The sequence below is a fragment of the Gopherus flavomarginatus genome, chromosome 17 (assembly GCF_025201925.1).
Source record: "Gopherus flavomarginatus isolate rGopFla2 chromosome 17, rGopFla2.mat.asm, whole genome shotgun sequence".
Taxonomy (NCBI): domain Eukaryota; kingdom Metazoa; phylum Chordata; order Testudines; family Testudinidae; genus Gopherus; species Gopherus flavomarginatus.
This window is the reverse complement of record NC_066633.1, coordinates 23,726,228-23,744,846: the sequence shown is the minus strand read 5'-3', so window position 1 is coordinate 23,744,846 and position 18,619 is coordinate 23,726,228.

The following is an 18,619-nucleotide window of genomic DNA, read 5'->3' as shown; positions in this document are numbered from 1 at the left end:
TCAGTGAGATATCATATTATACTCATAACATCACAACCCCTCTGATACCAGCTCTCCTGGACTCTTTCCCCTTCCTATTAGCCTTGCAGGAGATCCCTTTATAACTCCTCGCAGTCTGCTTTGGACTTAACTATCCTGAGTAATTTTACGTTGTCTGCAAATTTTGCCACCTCACTGTTTTCCCAGATCATTTATGATTATGTTGAACAGGACTGGGCCCAGTACAGACCCCTGGGGGACACCACTATTTACCTCTCTCCATTTCATTCTGTCTGTAGCCCCATTCTCCAACTTAGCAAGATCCCGCTGAATTTTACCTTTAGCCTCCAAAGTGTTGGCATCAGAGGGAAGATGCCGAGCAGAGATGGGGGACTTCGGGCACAGGATGGGCAAGGCCTTGAGGGGAACATGGGCAGAGTGTGGGGCAGGGCCACAGTCTGGGTGCTTGGGCCCACAGAAGATTAATCTGGCCCTGTAGGGAGGTTGTGGAAGCTCCTTCCCTGGAGGCTGTCAAGAGGAGGCTGGAGCCATCTGTCTTAGATGGTTTAGCCACAACAAACCTTGCATCTTGGCAAGGGGTAGGACTATATGGCCCTTCAGTCCCTTCCACCCCTGCAGTTCTATGTCCCCCTTTGTCTCTCAGGGCACGTCTACATTACAAACATAAATAGACCCGTTAGGTCGACTTGCAGACACCACAGTAATTAGTGTGGTTTTTCGTGTCCGCACTACCCTCCTTCTGTCGGTGGTGCACATCCTCAACAGCAGCGCTTCCACTGACTTCAGAGGGGCAGTGAGTGGGGGTAGGTGACCAGATAGCAAGTGTGAAAAATCAAGACAGGGGGTGGGGGGTAATAGGTGACTATATAAGAAAAAGCCCCGAAAATCAGGATTGTCCCTATAAAATTGGGACATCTGGTCACCCTAGGTGGGGGGCTGAAAGCCCCAGCTCTCAGCTCTGCTCAGATCTCTCCACTGAGATCCCGGCAGCCCCTCCCCCCGGTCTCTCTGCTCCCCACTGGGAGCGTGGCGCCCTCCTCCTGGGCCCTCAACTCCCTGCCAGGAGCCCAGCAGCAGACCAGGCTTGGAACTCTGTGCCAGGAGCCTGTGGAGCACCTGGGCTCCTGGCAGGGATCAGAGTGCAGAAAAGTCAAAGGGGGCAGTCAGGCTGGCAGCCGGACTCCTGGCAGGGAGCAGAGAGCCCGGGAGGGGCAGGGGGTAACCGGGCTCTAGCTGGAGCCCCCCACCTACCCCAGGCACAGGGTTCACAGCAAGGAGCATACCAGCCTTTGTCAATTTCACAGCTCCAGCTGCAGGGGCGCCACTTCAGATTTTGGTGTGGGGAGGAAACTTTAAACTCCAGGAGGTATTTAGGTACCTGAAAACTCGGGTTTTTTTTTTTGCAGATATTAACTTAGATATTAGCTGACAGGAGCACTTTATCTAATTACTATATAAAGAAGAAAAATAAATAAGTATTAGATCCGCTCTGCTCTAATACTAACGTACTGACATCTTGTGTCAAGTCTGTCACGGAGTCCCCGGGCGATGCTCTGGAACTGCTCCCCACCAAGCCAGTCAGGACTTTGGGGAGCCTCCTCTCCCTTGGAGCAGACTTGTTCAGGGCAAGAAGCTCACACGGCTTCACCTCTTGGGTCTCTCCTTGGAGCATTCAGCATCCTCTGCCCCTCCGTGCGCTTCCCACAGCGAGTCCACCCCAGCGGGGTCCTGGGGAAGCCACCGGGTCCTGCACCCCCACTTTGCAGTCAGACGTGACTCTCAGCCAGCCAGTAAAACAGAGGTTTATTCGATGACAGGAACAGGGTCTAAAACAGAGCTTGTAGATACAGCGAACCGGACCCCTCGGCCGGGTCCATTCTGGGGGCAGTGAGCCAGACCCCCAGGTCTGCCCTTCACTCGACCCCAGCCAGCTCCAGACTAACAACCCCTCCCAGCCCCTCCTCTCTCCTCAGCTCCTTTCCCGGGCCAGGAGGTCACCTGATCCCTTTGTCTCCAACACCTTCAGCTGGCACCTTTGCAGGGGAGGGGCCCAGGCCATCAGTTGCTAGGAGACAGAGGGTCAGGCATTTAGGTGCACTGGCCCTTGGCTCTGCCAGATACTTAAGAACTGCCATGGGGACACTGAGGCACCAATACAGTATTCAGAGAAAACATTAAGAACTTTCCCAGTTCGTCACATCTCTCCCCCCTTCGAGACCGAACTGAGCGAGGTCACTCCAGCCAGTGACCTGGGGAAGTTCGAACCCACCAAGGTTCCCATGGATGCCCCAGCATCTCTCCCATCCCTTGGTCTGAGTTACACCAGGACAGTCCAGTCTTACGCCCTCCCTTAGGTCGGGTGTGCTTGATGGCACTTGCAGGCCGCATGTGGGAAGGTTTATGCAGCCCACACCCTTTGCCACTCCAATACCCCTGGGGTTCAAGCTGGGATTGGGTCTTTTCCCAGCCCTCTGGTCTGTGATTCGGGCTCCCTTGGTTAAGAGCCCCCATCTTGGCCTTTGCCAGCTCTGGGCTTGGGCAGCCGCTTCCCATTTTGTGGCCCAGACACAACACCTCTGCCGTCCCCCCTTGCACTTTCCAGCTTTTACCGTCAGTCCCACCTCCTTGAGGCAGCCCAGCCCCCTCTTCACCTGGGACACCTGTTCCTCCCAGGTCTGGCTAAAGATGCACATGTTATCAGTGTCTGCCAGGGCCAAGTTCTCCATCCCTCTCAGCTTGTCTAGAATCTCCCCAGGCCTAGGCATGGGGTCGGCATCGGACACTGTGATGGCTTTAAGCTTCTGATAGCCCCCATAAAACCAGATCATCCTGTCTCGCTTGGGGATCAGCCCCACGGGTGAGGCCCATGGGCTGTAAAATGGCTGGATCCCATCTAAAGCCAGCATATCCCTGACCTCTCTCTCCAGGTTCAGGGGTCCCCTCACTCTCCTCCCATCCAGCAGCTCGAAAGGGAAGAACCCTGTGGATTCCTGGGGCACCACCAGCTGTCTCCCGATTCCCCCCAGTTCTAATTCCCCTTGGGGAGCCCATTCCCGGTACAGGAATCCCTTCTCTTGCAGGACTCTGTCCCTGCAGCCTTTCCCAAGGGGGTTTGCAGCGCTGTGGCCAGCAAGTTCTCTCAGCTTCTCCAAGGAGGGATCCTTCTGCAGCTCGGTCTGGGATCCAGCAGCTGGGGCAGGGAGTGGGACCTGCTCCCTCTCGCTGGCTGGGCCTGGGGTCACAGCCCCCCTGAGCCCTGTCCCTGGTAGCTCCCTTCCTGCTGTGTAATCACTTCCCAGCAGCACGTCTGGACCAGGCAAACCTGTTTGGCAGCCGACCTGCCCTGCCCGGGTGTCCCCCCACTCAGCTGGGGTCTCAGCTCCCCCCGTGCTCAGCGCTGCCCTTGCTGTCCCAGTGGGGGCAGGCAGCGAGCTCTCTGCTCTGGTCACAGCATCAGAGCCAGCGTGAGCCCCCTCTCCGGTGTGCAGGGGGGCGGGGAGCATCTCTCCCTCCCTCTCAGCCCCAGGGGGCTGGTTACAGGTAGGCAGGTATCCTGAGCCCAGCAGCCCCTCCCCCCTGCCAGCCAGGTTATTTGCATTTTCACTGACCATTTCAATCCTAGCCAATTGGTTCCCTGGATTTGAATTCAAACCCTCAGCCGTTACAGGAGCGGGGCCTGGATCCTGTCCCATGGGGAGACAGTCACCCCCCAACAGGGCCTCCCAGCTGATATCCTGGAGAACCCCAACGACCAGCCAGCCCAACCCCTCCTGGGTCTGCACAGGGATCTGGGCCATAGGCAGGGCGAGGGGCTTCACCCCAGGGAACTTCACCCAGGTCCCACAGCCCCTCAGCATCTGGGGCTGCACCACCACAGTTCTCTCTGTCCCAGGGTCTCGCCCCCGCAGGCGTGTTTCCCCACTGACCCCTGGGCAGCCCCCTATGTCTCTCTGCTCCACCATCACCAGTCCACGCTGCTGCTGCTTCTCCTGCAGCTTTTCCTCGGGCTCTTGCTCTCTCTCACGGTCCTCTCGCTCTCTCGGGCTCTGCTCCCATCCCATCCGTCTCCGATCTCCTGATGGGGAACCCAAGCGTGAAGACCCTCGTCTGATTGGGGACCAGATTCTCGGGAATGCCTGGCTGATGCTCCAGCTGCTCTCAGATCCTCTTGTAGCCCCATCTGGGCCAGGAATCTGCTCCTCAGAGCGGTCCTTCTCCTCCAACTGCACGATTAACTGTGCCTTGGTGAATTTCCCCTTGCGTAACCCTCTCTTTGTGCACAGGATCATAATGTCCTTCTCAAGGAGATGGTGATAGGCCATCACTTCACCGTTCCCAAGTGGCTCTGGACTCACAGGCCTGTGTGCTCTTGGCTCCCCCATGGTTTCCAGGAAGAACCCCTGGTGTGCCAGCCCTTCTCGTGATCACCACCTCTTTGCCAGGGTCGAGCTGCAGACTCCTCCGCCCCTGGGACTGCTCCTGCAGTCCCCTGGGGAACCCTGCTACTGCAAAAATCCTTCTCTCTCCCAGGATCGAGCGGTAAGCTCCTCCGCCCGAGACTGCTCGCTGCAGTCCTCAGGGGGACCCCGTTACTCCAACAGTCCTTCTCGCTGGTCACACACTCCCAGAGGTTAACTGCCCCCTGAAACCGTCTCTCTTTGAGCCTTCAGCACGCCTGGTCCTCATTATCCCTCCTTTGTTTTACTGCTCCCCAGTCACTTACTGCAAGCAGCGCCATTCACGGGGTGCAGTACGTCCCGCCGCTGCCACCAGTTGTCACGGAGTCCCCGGGCGATGCTCTGGAACTGCTCCCCACCAAGCCAGTCAGGACTTTGGGGAGCCTCCTCTCCCTTGGAGCAGACTTGTTCAGGGCAAGAAGCTCACACGGCTTCACCTCTTGGGTCTCTCCTTGGAGCATTCAGCATCCTCTGCCCCTCCGTGCGCTTCCCACAGCGAGTCCACCCCAGCGGGGTCCTGGGGAAGCCACCGGGTTCTGCACCCCCACTGCGCAGTCAGACGTGACTCTTAGCCAGCCAGTAAAACAGAGGTTTATTCGATGACAGGAACAGGGTCTAAAACAGAGCTTGTAGATACAGCGAACCGGACCCCTCGGCTGGGTCCATTCTGGGGGTCAGTGAGCCAGACCCCCAGGTCTGCCCTTCACTCGACCCCAGCCAGCTCCAGACTAACAACCCCTCCCAGCCCCTCCTCTCTCCTCAGCTCCTTTCCCGGGCCAGGAGGTCACCTGATCCCTTTGTCTCCAACACCTTCAGCTGGCACCTTTGCAGGGGAGGGACCCAGGCCATCCGTTGCTAGGAGACAGAGGGTCAGGCATTTAGGTGCACTGGCCCTTGGCTCTGCCAGATACTTAAGAACTGCCATGGGGACACTGAGGCACCAATACAGTATTCAGAGAAAACATTAAGAACTTTCCCAGTTCGTCACAAAGTCACTTAAGGGACACTGGTTTCATTTAAAATTTTAATGTATATTCTTACTTTGTGACTAACTCTTGAATACAACAATTGAAACAATTGTGAACAATCTAGGTTACTTTCTATCACTCTTTTGCAGTTCCCCACGCTTTGGAATAGATCATTTAACTCTTGGAAATATCCTATTAGGGCAGTGCCCCATGAGTTCATACTGCACCTGCCTGGAGCTCTAGGGGTGTTACCTCACTACAAATAATAAACTAGAAACTACCCTTAAACAGGAGTGAAACTGACAGTTTCAAGTCACTTTCATAGTACTGCAACCCCAAATGTTCAAAAATCATGAATCAGACTCACCAAAAAATCATGAGATTGGCTTTAAAATAGTGGGATTATGTAAATATAATAGCTGTGGTGTTCTTTTTCTTTGCCGTCTGCTTTTTTAATCTTTAGGATGCACTGGGGTCTGTACGATTGGGTGTCTGGGAAGTGGGGGGCAGACGCCTGCCCACTGCTAAAGGATCTCCCCCCAGCCTAAGGGGAGGACCCACAGGACCACAGAACCCACTGATTACGGGGGACAACTAATAAAAGAACCAGAGGGGTAGCCATGTTAGTCTGGATCTGTAAAAGCAGCAGAGAGTCCTGTGGCACCTTACAGACTAACAGATGTTTTGGAGCATGAGCTTTCGTGGGTGAATACCCACTTCGTCAGATGCATGCATCCGACGAAGTGGGTATTCACCCACGAAAGCTCATGCTCCAAAACGTCTGTTAGTCTATAAGGTACCACAGGACTGTCTGCTGCTAATAAAAGAACAGGGACAGGAGTGCACTGGGGTCTGTATCTATTGGGTATCCGAGAGGTGGGCTGGCGGAAGCCTGCCCACTGCTAAAGGATCCCCCCCCAGCCTAAGGGGAGGACCCACAGGACTTCAGAAACCCACTAATTCCGGGGGACAACTAATAAAAGAACAGGGACAGGAGTGCACTGGGGTCTGTATCTATTGGGTATCCGAGAGGTGGGCTGGCGGAAGCCTGCCCACTGCTAAAGGATCCCCCCCCAGCCTAAGGGGAGGACCCACAGGACTTCAGAAACCCACTAATTCCGGGGGACAACTAATAAAAGAACAGGGACAGGAGTGCACTGGGGTCTGTAGCAGGATGGACCCCTGCTCCTACCCTTCGGGGCTTGGACCAGCCCTGGGAGATGGCTGAGGCTGGGAAGGAAAGCCTGGGCTGATTAGGGAAGGTAGGCTCAGCTGTGGCCAAGCCCCAATCAGGCCCAGCTGGTCCCTATAAGAGGCTGTGAGCCAGAAGCCCATGGAGTCTCCCTCTGCCTGTAGAGGGAGAAGGACCTGGCTGTAGGGAGCTAGAGACAGGCTACCTGAGTGGAGCAAGGCTGGGGAAAGGCAGGGGAGCTGGGTAGCTCCAGCCTGGAAAGCCCCAGGCTGTGGCCTAGTATTGGGCTAAAAGGTACTGAGAGGGCAGCCCAGGGATAGGCCCAGGCAGCAGGTCCAAACCCAACCTTGCCAGTGATGAGTAGGCTGATACTGCAGTCTGCTCCAGGGTGTAGGGGCTAGACAATGACTGGCAGTAGCTGTATACTGAGGTGAGGTGGGGATAGTGGGTTGGGGGGGTTGTGGGGAGGGGAGACCCTAAGACTGAGAGGTTACTGCCAGGGGGCAATGCCCCATGTAAAAGGGCACTGAATCTGGGAGGGACATGGAGGCCAGAGGACAGGTGGATCACAGGCGCTCCAGAGCTGGAATGAGCTAATTCCCAGGAGTCACCAGCAGGAGGCGCCACAGGGGTGAGTCCGCTCCGCCACAGGGTCACATTTTAAAGCTTTCTCCACAGCCACGAGGGCTAGAAACTTCATTTTTCTTTAAGAATGAAGGCTGAAATCATCACATGTCACTTGACTCCAGGAGCAGGGGCTTTAAGGAAAACAATTATCCTGAGGCTCATGACAAAATCATGAGAGTTGGCAACACTGCTTTCACTTCTGTTTAAAAGGCTAGCTACTTTCCAAAAGGCTCTTAAACACAACACTACAGTGACTGAACTGCAGTTCTCACAGGAGAATATGTAAAACCAAAAATTTTAAAATTGAGACTTCTGAGATATATCAGGGCCACTGAAGGCAGGAAAGGAAAACAAACAGACACAGGAGCTCTGGGAAGCTCTTCCTCTTGAACGAGAGTTGGAGGGTCAAATCTTCTAGTCCTTAGTCAAGTAAAACTTCTATTCCCATCAGTGCCTCCACTCACAGATATTAGCAAGTGCTCAGCTATACATTTCATCCTTAAATATCTGAGCCATCTTATCCTGGGCTACACATCTTGTATGCATTGGCTCAGGGACTACATTTTCTGGCATATTCTGGACAGTGCTGAGCACACAGATGGTGCCCAGGGAATAATACAAAGCCTGACAATAATAATCGACTTTATGGACTCTGTGGATGCAGTTTTTCTTCGTTGTTCTGGAATTGGCCTGGATACAGCTGAAACCCTAAGAATTTGATGTATAATCACATCTGATACTCAACGACACTTTCTCTTTCCTTCCTTTTCTCCAACTCAGAACAAAATATGACACAAAACAAAATGGCTTTCATTTAAAATCTAAAATTGCACAGCAGCCATTGCTGTACAACCCAGCCTGGGGCAGAACCTGCCACCCATTGGGGGTTAAATCATCTCTCATCTGACTCTTATTCTCTCTTTCTTCATCCTTCCTGAACTCCATGCTGCTTTTCAGGCTGTCAGCCATGACATCCTTCCCAATCTCCTGGGACCGTTTGCTGTAGACGCAGAGAACTGGCCTTCTTGGTTTTGCTCCCATCTATTTGAGTCCTCCTTTTATGCAACATGTAGCAAAGAGAGGCTGGTCCAGTGGATAGGGAGCTAGCTCTGAGAGACCTGGGTGCTACTTCCCCCCATGGACTTCCTGTATGACCTCAGACAAGTGCCTAGGGACAGAGTTTCAAAGCCTTTTTAGGCACCCAAAGATGCAGCTAGGCATCTAATGGGGTTTACAAAGAACGTAACCTTGTAGGTGCTCTTGAAAATCCCACTAGGTGCCTAAATACCTTTGAAAGTCTGGACTTTAGTCTGTGTGTGCCTCAGAGCCCCATCTGTACAATGGGGATAACATCCCTGCTCTGTTCCACTGAGGGGCTGGGAAGAGAAATAGCTTAGACCTCCTGAGGTGCTCAGATACTATGGTGATGGGGCCCCAAAAGTACCACAGGTAGAGTGGGAACCTCTCTATTACCACTTCTAGCCCTTCCCTGGGTTTTGGCCCCTTCTTTTCACCTATACCCCCTAAATCTCCTTCTTTTCTGAATAAAACCTTGGCTCAGAGGGCTTGCTTGTATTTCTTCCAAGTCCCTTGCATTCTCTCTTCAACACCCCCCCGCCAACCTTTGCAGATGGCCTTCTGTTTTACAGGCTCATCTATCTATGTCCAGTTCCTTAATTTAATCACCAGCCATTTTTTATCTTAATCACCCAGCCTCTGTTTGTAAATAAAATACTGGTTCCCTGCCCCGGGGCACCTCTTCTCTGCAGAACTCCCATCCCACCTTGATGCTATGCTGAAGGTAAGAGCTCCACCTGGGAGCTCCCAGACCTCCTGTATGAAACTCAAGGAGTGGCAGGATTCCTCCCCCCTCAAATGATGCCTCTGGCAAGGAGCTATGAAATTGACAAGAATGACAGCCAGCAGCTGATATAAGTAAGGCAGCATCTACACAGATACTGACATAGGCTCCACCCCTTTCGTGGAAGTGGAGTGTGATGACCCCACACTGGGCCATCAGGGGTTAATAGAGCCCTAGGGAGTCTTTGCAGGAGGCAGCCAATTAGAAGGGGGCTGCAAGGAGCAGCCATTCAGGGCTGGGCTGGCCCATATCAGAAGGACTATGGAGCAGAGCAGAGCAGCAGCAGTTGCTCCCTGGAGCTCAAGAAGGGAGGACTGGCTGCCTTGCAGGAGGAAGAAAGCTAGCACCTGGGACAGAGCGGTGCTGGACAGGATCAGGGGAGCACGAGCGAGCTCCTAGCTGACTGCTGGCATGCTAAGGCCCTGAGACAAGGGTGGAGAAAGTGCTGGGGCTACAAGGAAGTGGCCCAGGGAAGTAGACTGAGGTGTTGGAGGGGACGCAGCATGTGGCTGCCATGTACATGGTCCCTGGGCCAAGACCCAGAGTAGTGGGCAGGCGTGGGTCCCCCCCCGCCCGTGCTTCCACTCACCACTGAGGCAGTGATGGGACTAAAAGACTGTGATATTCCCCTGGAAGGGAGGAGCACAGAGTGTGGCACAGCTGGAGGGCTGTGTCATGAAGAGGATACTGTGGTCCTGGGAGAGGCCTGGGCCCAGGAGCAAAAGAAGTGATGGTGGCAAGACATCACCAGAAGAGCATGCACTGGCAAACAGAGCTGATCCCCAGGACAGCCAGCAGGAGGTGCTGCAGTGGTGAGTCGCACCCAATCGCATGGAGTTATGTCGATGTAGTAGGGCACTTACATCGGCAAGAGGGAGGCTGGAGTGTGGACACTGACGTAGTTAGGTTGATGTAAGCTGCCTTACGTTCACCTAATGCTGTAGTGTAGACTAGGCCTCAGTCCCAAAGAGCCCTTTAGAAGCTGTCTGTCCACACCTTCCCTCCTCCCAGGGAGTCACTGCCTAAACACCCCTCCCTTCACCTAGGAACTAAATGCAGATTATTTCCCCTGCAGCCCCTTTTCTGCTGCCAACTCCCTGGCTTTATGCCAACTCCCCCTATTCCTTCTCAGCTGGGCTCCATTATCAACCAGCCTCTCACCCCCCAGGTTAATTAACTAAACTGAGCCTGTTTTGCCTTGTTTGGGGCACACACCTCTTCACACCTGGGTCTGGGACTAGTCCATATTTTCATTAATTACTTGGATAATGGAGTGGAGAGTCTGATATAAAATTTTCAGGTGACAGCAAGCTGGAAGAGGTTGCAAGAACTTTGGAGGACAGGATTAGAATTGAAAATGACCGTGACAAATTGGAGAACTGGTCTTAATTCAACAAGGTGAAATTCAATAAAGGCAAGTGCAAAGTACTTCACTAGGAGGGGAAAAATCACAATAGGGGATCACTGTTTTTTTTAGCGGTACTACTACCTAGCCAATCTGGGGGTTATAGTGGATCCCACTGAATGAGTCGCCAAAGTGAAGCACTTGCGAAAAAAGTTTATAATGTTGTGGGGTGCATTCAGAGGATTGTTGTAGGTAAGACATGGAAGGTCATTGTCCTGCTCTACTCAGCGCTGGGGAGGCCTCAGCTGGATATTGTGTGCAGTTCTGGGCATCACACTTTAGCAAAGATGTGGATAAAGTGGAGGGAGTCCAGCGGAGAGCAACAAAAATGGTCAATGGGTTAGAAAACCTGATCTGTGAGGAAAGGTTAAAAAAAACCCAACTGGGCCTGCTTAGTCTTCAGAAAAGAAGACCAGGGGGATGGGATGGGAATCTGAGAGCAGTCTCCAAATAAGATGTGGACTGTTATAAAGAGCACAGGAATCTACTGTTCTCCAGGTCCACTGGAGGTAGGACAAGACAGAATCAGCTTAGTCTGCAGCAGGGAGAGTTAGGTTAGATGTTAGGAAAAACTTTGACTCTCTCAGAGGAGTTCAGCTCTGGAACAGGCTTCCCAGGGACGCTGTGGAATCCCCATCACTGCAGGGTTTTAAGAACAGGCTGGACAGACACCTGGCCGGGATGGTCTAAGCTTACTTGGTCCTGCCTCAGTGCAGGAGGCTGGACTCAATGACCTCAGGAGATCCCTGACATGTTGATGACTTTAAGATTCAGGCTTAGTTCCTCTTCAGACAGCTGTAGCAAATGCCTGACCATGGAGCTGCTCCTCATGGAGCTCCCTGCTCTCCACTGCCTCTACTGCTATCACTGCAGGCAGCCTGCCCACTTCCGCTTTTGCTTCCTCCCAGAGGAAACCATCTCCTGCAGGTCCCTGCTCAGCTTGTTTAGGCTGGGAAGGGGCCATGGCAGGACTTAGCTCCTCTGTGCCAATGCCTGCTCTGGCACTACCTCACCAACCAAAACTGCCTGTGTCCCACTCAGCCTAGCACCCTGCATTTATTGGTCTAGCCCTGCTCAGCTCCAACCCTCCAGACCAGTCAGTGGGGCTGGGGCTGCATGGGTGGGGGAGAGTAGGGATTCTGGGCAGGGGGGGACCCCTTAGCACCCTGGCAGGCTGGCTGCTTTGCAGAGGAAGTTCAAGGAATCTCTGTTTTTTGCGAAATATGCTGGCTGGGACAGACTGCCCATTTTGTTCTAATGGGCAACTCATCTCTCACAACTTTTCCAGCCTCAGTTTCATCAGCCACGCTGAAATCCTGGGCCCCTGCTATGTTCTCAGGTGGTCTTTCTGAGTAAGTTTGGGTATAGTCTGGGGACCCAACTATATCCTTTCCACCACTTTTTATGCAAGCCTGTACCATAAAGGGTCTCTCCCGTGGTTTATCCAGCTTAGGGCTTCTACTCTGCCTTTCCCTAGGATTGTGGCACCTGACCAGATCCTCTCTTTTAACAGTTCCCCATCTGACCTTGCACCATAGAGTTTTCTCATTTTACCAGAGACTATCCTTAAAAGTTCTCTAGCAAAAATGTATGCACCTTCAGTTTTGGATTGTAGGGTTTCCTGTGGTCGAAATTCTCTTGTTCCTCCTCAGAATCCCATACAAGAGGTTTGCTGGGGTCCATAGTTCATGGCCAAACGTGAGGAACCCTGTAGTACACTTTGCACTCTCACTGACTGCTGCTCTATCAGCCATCACCAGGCTACTCCACGTTCCTTTGGTGCTCATAGACTCATAGACTTTAAGGTTAGAAGGGACCATTATGATCATCTAGTCTGACCTCCTGCACAGTGCAGGCCACAGAATCTTACCCACCCACCCACCCACTCTTGTAACAAACCCCTAATCTATGTCTGAGTTATTGAAGTCCTCAAATTGTGGTTTGAAGACCTCAAGCTGCAGAGAATCCTCCAGAAAGTGACCTGTGCCCCATACTGCAGAGGAAGGCAAAAAACCTCCAGGGCCTCTGCCAATCTGCCCTGGAGGAAAATTCCTTCCCAACCCCAAATATGGTGATCAGTTAAACCCTGAGCATGTGGGCAAGACTCACCAGCCAACACCCAGGAAAGAATTCTCTGTAGTAACTCAGATCCCACCCCATCTAACATCCCATCACAGACCGCTGGGCATACTTACCTGCTGATAATCAAAGATCATTTGCCAAATTAATTGCCAAAATTAGACTATCCCATCATACCATCCCCTCCATAAACTTATCAAGCTTAGTCTTAAAGCCAGATATGTCTTTTGCCCCCACTACTTCCCTTGGAAGGCTGTTCCAGAACTTCACTTCTCTGATGGTTCAAAACCTTCATCTAATTTCAAGTCTAAACTTCCTAGTGTCCAATTTATATCCATTTGTTCTTGTGTCCACATTGGCACTAAGCTTAAATAATTCCTCTCCCTCCCTAATATTTATCCCTCTGATATATTTATAAAGAGCAATCATATCCCCCCTCAACTTTCTTTTGGTTAGGCTAAACAAGCCAAGCTCTTTCAGTCTCCTTTCATAAGACAGGTTTTCCATTCCTCGGATCATCCTAGTAGCCCTTCTCTGTACCTGTTCCAGTTTAAATTCATCCTTCTTAAACATGGGAGACCAGAACTGCACACAGTATTCCAGATGAGGTCTCACCAGTGCCTTGTGTAATGGTACTAACACTTTCTTATCTTTGCTGGAAATATCTTGCCTGATGCATCCTAAAACCACATTAGCTTTTTTAACGGCCATATCACGTAGTCATCCTGTGATCAACCAAAGTGCTAAGGTCCTTCTCCTCTTCTTACTTCCAACTGATGTGTCCCCAATTTATAACTAAAATTCTTGTTATTACTCCCTAAATGCATGACCTTGCACTTTTCACTATTAAATTTCATCCTACTACTAGTAGTCCAGTTTACAAGTATCAGGGGGTGGCTGTGTTAGTCTGGATCTGTAAAAGCAGCAAAGATGACGAAGTGGGTATTCACACACGAAAGCTCATGCTCCAAAACGTCTGTTAGTCTATAAGGTGCCACAGGACTCTTTGCTGCTTTTTCAGTTTACAAGGTCACCCAGATCTTCCTGCGTGATATCCCGGTCCTTTTCTGTGTTAGCAATACCTCCCAGCTTTCTGTCCTCCGCAAATTTTATTAGCACATTCCCACTTTTTGTGCCAAGGTCAGTAATAAAAAGATTAAATAAGATTGGTCCCAAAACCAATCCCTGAGGAACTCCACTTGTAACCTCCTTCCAGCCTGACAGTTCACCTTTCAGTATGACCCACTGTAGTCTCCCCTTTAACCAGTTTCTTATCCACCTTTCAATTTTCATATTGATCCCCATCTTTTCCAATTTAACTAATAATTCCCATGTGGAACCATATCAAATACCTTACTGAAATCGAGGTAAATTAGATCTACTGCATTTCCTTTGTCTAAAAAATCTGTTACCTTCTCAAAGAAGGAGATCGGGTTGGTTTGGCATGATCTACCTTTTGTAAAACCATGTTGTATTTTGTCCCAATTACCATTGACCTCAATGTCCTTGACTACTTTCTCCTTCAAAATTTTTTCCAAGACCTTGCATACTACAGATGTCAAACTAGCAAGTCTATAGTTACTCGGATCACTTTTTTTCCCTTTCTTAAAGATAGGAGCTATGTTAGCAATTCTCCAGTCGTACGGTACAACCCCTGAATTTACAGATTCATTAAAAATTCTTCCTAATGGGCTTGCAATTTCATGTGCCAGTTCCTTTAATATTCTTGGATGAAGATTATCTGGGCCCTCTGATTTCGTCCCACTAAGCTGTTTGAGTTTGGCTTCTACCTCGGATGTGGTAATATCTACCTGCATAGCCTCATTCCCATTTGTCATCCTACCATTATCCCCAAGATCCTCATTAGCCTCATTAAAGATTAATCTAAAGTATTTGTTTAGATATTGGGCCATGCCTAGGTTATCCTTAACCTCCATTCCATCTTCAGTGTTTAGCGGTCCCACGTCTTCTTTCTTTGTTTACTTATTTATATGGCTATAGAACCTTTTACTTCTGGTTTTCATTCCCTTTGCAAGGTCCAACTCTACATTGCTTTTGGCCTTTCTCACTTTATCCCTACACGTTCTGACCTCAATAAGGTAGCTTTCCTTGCTGATCCTGCCCATCTTCCACTCTTTGTAGGCTTTCTGCTTTTTCTTAATCACCTCTCTAAGATGCTGTTCCACCAAGGTAGCCAGCTCAACCCTCAGGTCCTACTGAACCTCAGATGGGGGTGTGCTGGGCTTGGAAGAGGGTTTTGTGGATCCACATACTCTCAGAAACCTGCTGAAACACTTTGGAGTCAGTTTCTCCCTTGATCTCAGTGTAACTCTCCTGGGACTCCAAATCTGGTGAAAAATCCAGTCACTGGGACTCCTGCTACTGTCTCAGCCTCCTGGTTTCCTGTTGGGTAAGCCTCAGGCCATCTGGGAAAGCAGTCCATGGCCACCAGGAAAGATTGATTTCTAGACTCTACTCCAGGGAAAGGCCCAAGCACACCAACCACAAAGCATTCCACTGGTGCCCTCCCGAGGTCCTGCTGCATTGGTGTACTCCCTGCTGTAGGGAAACCCTTCTTTGCTGTGCAAGCATGACATTTCCTGTATCAGTTTGCTGCATCCTGCCTCGATTTGACCCAATGGAAACTCTTTCTTAGCTTGGCCAAGGCTTTTGTAACCCCAAAATGTGACAACCTCAGCACCTCCTTTTTCAATGTATCTGGTACCACCACCTGATACCTGTACCCATCACCCACTGGTCATGGCCCTCTCCTCTACAATATTTCATCTTTAAGTTTTAATCCATTGTGCCCAGAAGCTTTTCCTGTGATATTCTGAGGCGATACTACACTCTAGGAGGGTGGAGTTTGCCTGCTGATTTGCCAGTCACACTTTATTCTGATATCTGGACACTCTCTTTTCCTTTTTCATGCTGTCTTTCAAATCCTCTGTCATCTCTGTACCAAAGACATGGATGCTGCACACATCTGTGGTGCTCTCTTGACCCCTTTTAAGGAAAGGACAACTGATTCTCTTGTATGTGCAGAACCACTGCAGCTGGAACTGGGGAGAAATGGCTGACACAGACAGTGAATGGAACTGGCCAGCTGCTGCAGGTATTCCCTGCCCCATAGCAAACAGAGGAGTGGCAGTTCTGGGCCCATGAAATGAGCACCAAGATGTGATGCAAACTTGGAACAACCAGCCTGGAGAGAACATCTAGATGTGTGTTCCAGCTTTGCCCCCACCCTGCAGTCCAGAGACACCACAGTGAGAGTGGTTCTGACAGTGGAGAAATTGTTTTTGATCACAACCCAACAGCCCTGGATTGTGATCACTCTGTGGGCAATCAACTTGGTGCTGGAAAATCTCCAGTGGGGGCAGTCGTCATCCAGGTGTGCAAGGCCATTAAGCTGCACAGGATTGTGACACTGGACAAGGTACAGGGGATAATGCACTGATTGATTGAAATGGGCTTCCCTAACCGGGGCAGGGTGATAGAGGGGACGTGTGTCCTGATTCTGCCCCCACCATGCCTCTGAGAACAGAACAAAAAGGGGCATGTCCCCTGGGGTCTGGATGTGCTGATAGGTCACTATGAACATTTCACTGACATTAACGCTGGCCAGCAGAGCATGTCCATGGTGCTTTCATCTTTGGGAAGACAGGACTTTCTGACAAACTGCAGTCAGGGACATTTTCCCCCAGACTGCCCTATTGACATTGGTGGATTTGCAGTGCCCAGTGAGCCTGGGGAACCCAGCCTGCTCTTTGCTTCCTGACTCAGGAACCCATACAGTGATGGCAGCAAGGAAAGATGTAGCTTTCACTTAGGCAGGTGCAGGATGTCCGTGAAGCGTGCCTCTGGCAGACTAAAGGGGAGATGGTGATGTCGTGCTGCTAGGCTCCGTCACAGCGGCAGATATTCCTGTTGTTGCAGCATGTGGTGTTTGGCATAGTATCTAGGAAGCCAGGAGGGACATGCTACCCCTAACAGGAGGGGAGAGGTGGGCAGCTGTCTGCTGGTTTTCTGCAGCCCGACGCAAGATCAGTTTCTGGAGCCCATTGTGGTGCTGTGTGGCAGAGGGAAACCGGAAGAGCACACTTTGAGGTCAGCGTGTTACATTGTGTTATTTCACACACACAGATTGGCTGGTTTACTCACTGGGTTTTTGGATGGGGGTCTGTTCATTCGGAGGGGCTGCATCTCTCTATTGTAAGGCAAAGAAAATCAATCCTGGTGTTCACAAAACAGAACTTTATTGTGCAGCACTAACAAAGGCTGGTGGCTCGGAGCTGCAGGCCAGGTCAGTGTAGTGTATTCACAGCAATTCTCCTACTGGGGCTGAGTGGAAGGAGGTAGATGGCCCCATGAAGAAAGCTTTGCTGTCCACACATTGTGTTGTCTTGGCAGTGTTCCTCGTTGGATGCTGCATTCCCTGAAGCACTTGTCTGTGTTGCCTGAGGATATCTGGCTGCACTCCTCAGAACGTCTGTCTTTCATCTCAGTCCGTTGTCCAGAGTCAGCAGCCTCCACCAGTTCTGAGTACATGTCTCCTCTTGTCCATTGCTAATTTCCTCCTTATCATAAGAGTCTCAGCAGGTGTACAAGGGACAGGTCTCCAGAATACCCCAGTGAGACCTTATTGATATAAACTGGGACCATATAGAAAATGGTTTTCAACCAAGGTCCTGTAGTGGCACCAGATCTTATGTAAAGGGGGTCATATAAGGTGTCTAAGACCAAGTTATGAGTTACGGATTATGATTATGCTGTCTGTATGTCTGTATCATTTTGTAGTTGAAGTTATGAATATTGGCTGTGTACTGTCTGTATTTCAAACTTGTGTTGTGTTACTGGGAAAGATCCCAGACAAGTGGGTGTTAGCTCTGCTTAGCCTGCTTGATGGCCCATTAAGGACCATCAACTACACAACTGACCCATTAAGAGGAGGCAGATACGCCTTGTGACTCAGCAGGGTGTGCAGAAACTGGCCCATGTGACTGCAAACTCCATTTTGCTGTAATTTTCCACAGTAAGAACAAAGAAGTGTTCTTACACCTGGAAGTGCCTGTATAAGGCTGATGCCTCATCTCCATCTTGTCTTCAATCCTGCTTCTTACCTCTGGAGGGACTTTGCTACAAACAGAAGCTCTGCACAAAGGACTGAATGACCCATCCCAGCTGGGGATGTACTCCAGAGACTTCATTTGAACCTGCAGTTTACTCCATCACTGCTACAAGTCTGAACTAAGAACTTTGCCATTACTGTATGTAATTGATTCCATTTAACCAATTCTAGCTCTCATCTCTTTTTTTTTTACTTTTATGAATAAACCTTTAGATTTTCGATTCTAAAGGATTGGCAACAGCGTGATTTGTGGGTAAGATCTGATGTGTATATTGACCTGGGTCTGGGGCTTGGTCCTTTGGGATCGAGAGAACCTTTTTCTTTTACTAGGGTGTTGGTTTTCATAACCATTCATCCCCAGGACGAGTGGGACTGGTGGGGATACTGGGAGACTGGAGTGTCTAAGAAAATTGCTTGTGTGACTTGTGGTTAGCCAGTGGGGTGAAACCGAAGTCATTTTTGTCTGGTTGGTTTGGTTTGCCTTAGAGGTGGAAAAACCCCAGCCTTGGGCTGTGACTGCCTTGTTTGAGCAATTGATCCTGAATTGGCACTCTCAGTTGGGTCCTGCCAGAACCACATCGTCACACCCAGACAAGGTCACTGTTACACAGCCAGACTGAGCTGCTGTTAAATTTTAGGGATTAGAGATAGAGATGCTGGCAGATGTATCCCTCATGAGAGCATCAAAGGCCCAGAGAAAGCTACTAGTGGGAAGGCTCATGATCACCCAAGGACATCCACTGCTGGCTTCTTCACAGTGGAGATGCCCCGAAGAGGTCCTTATAGAGCATCAAGAGAGGTGTCCCGCTGTCACAGCTTGGTGCTCTGGAACCACTGTGAATGAAGTCAAGTAGGACTCCAGGTCTAGACAGTGTCTGCCCTCAGGGCCACTCTCACCA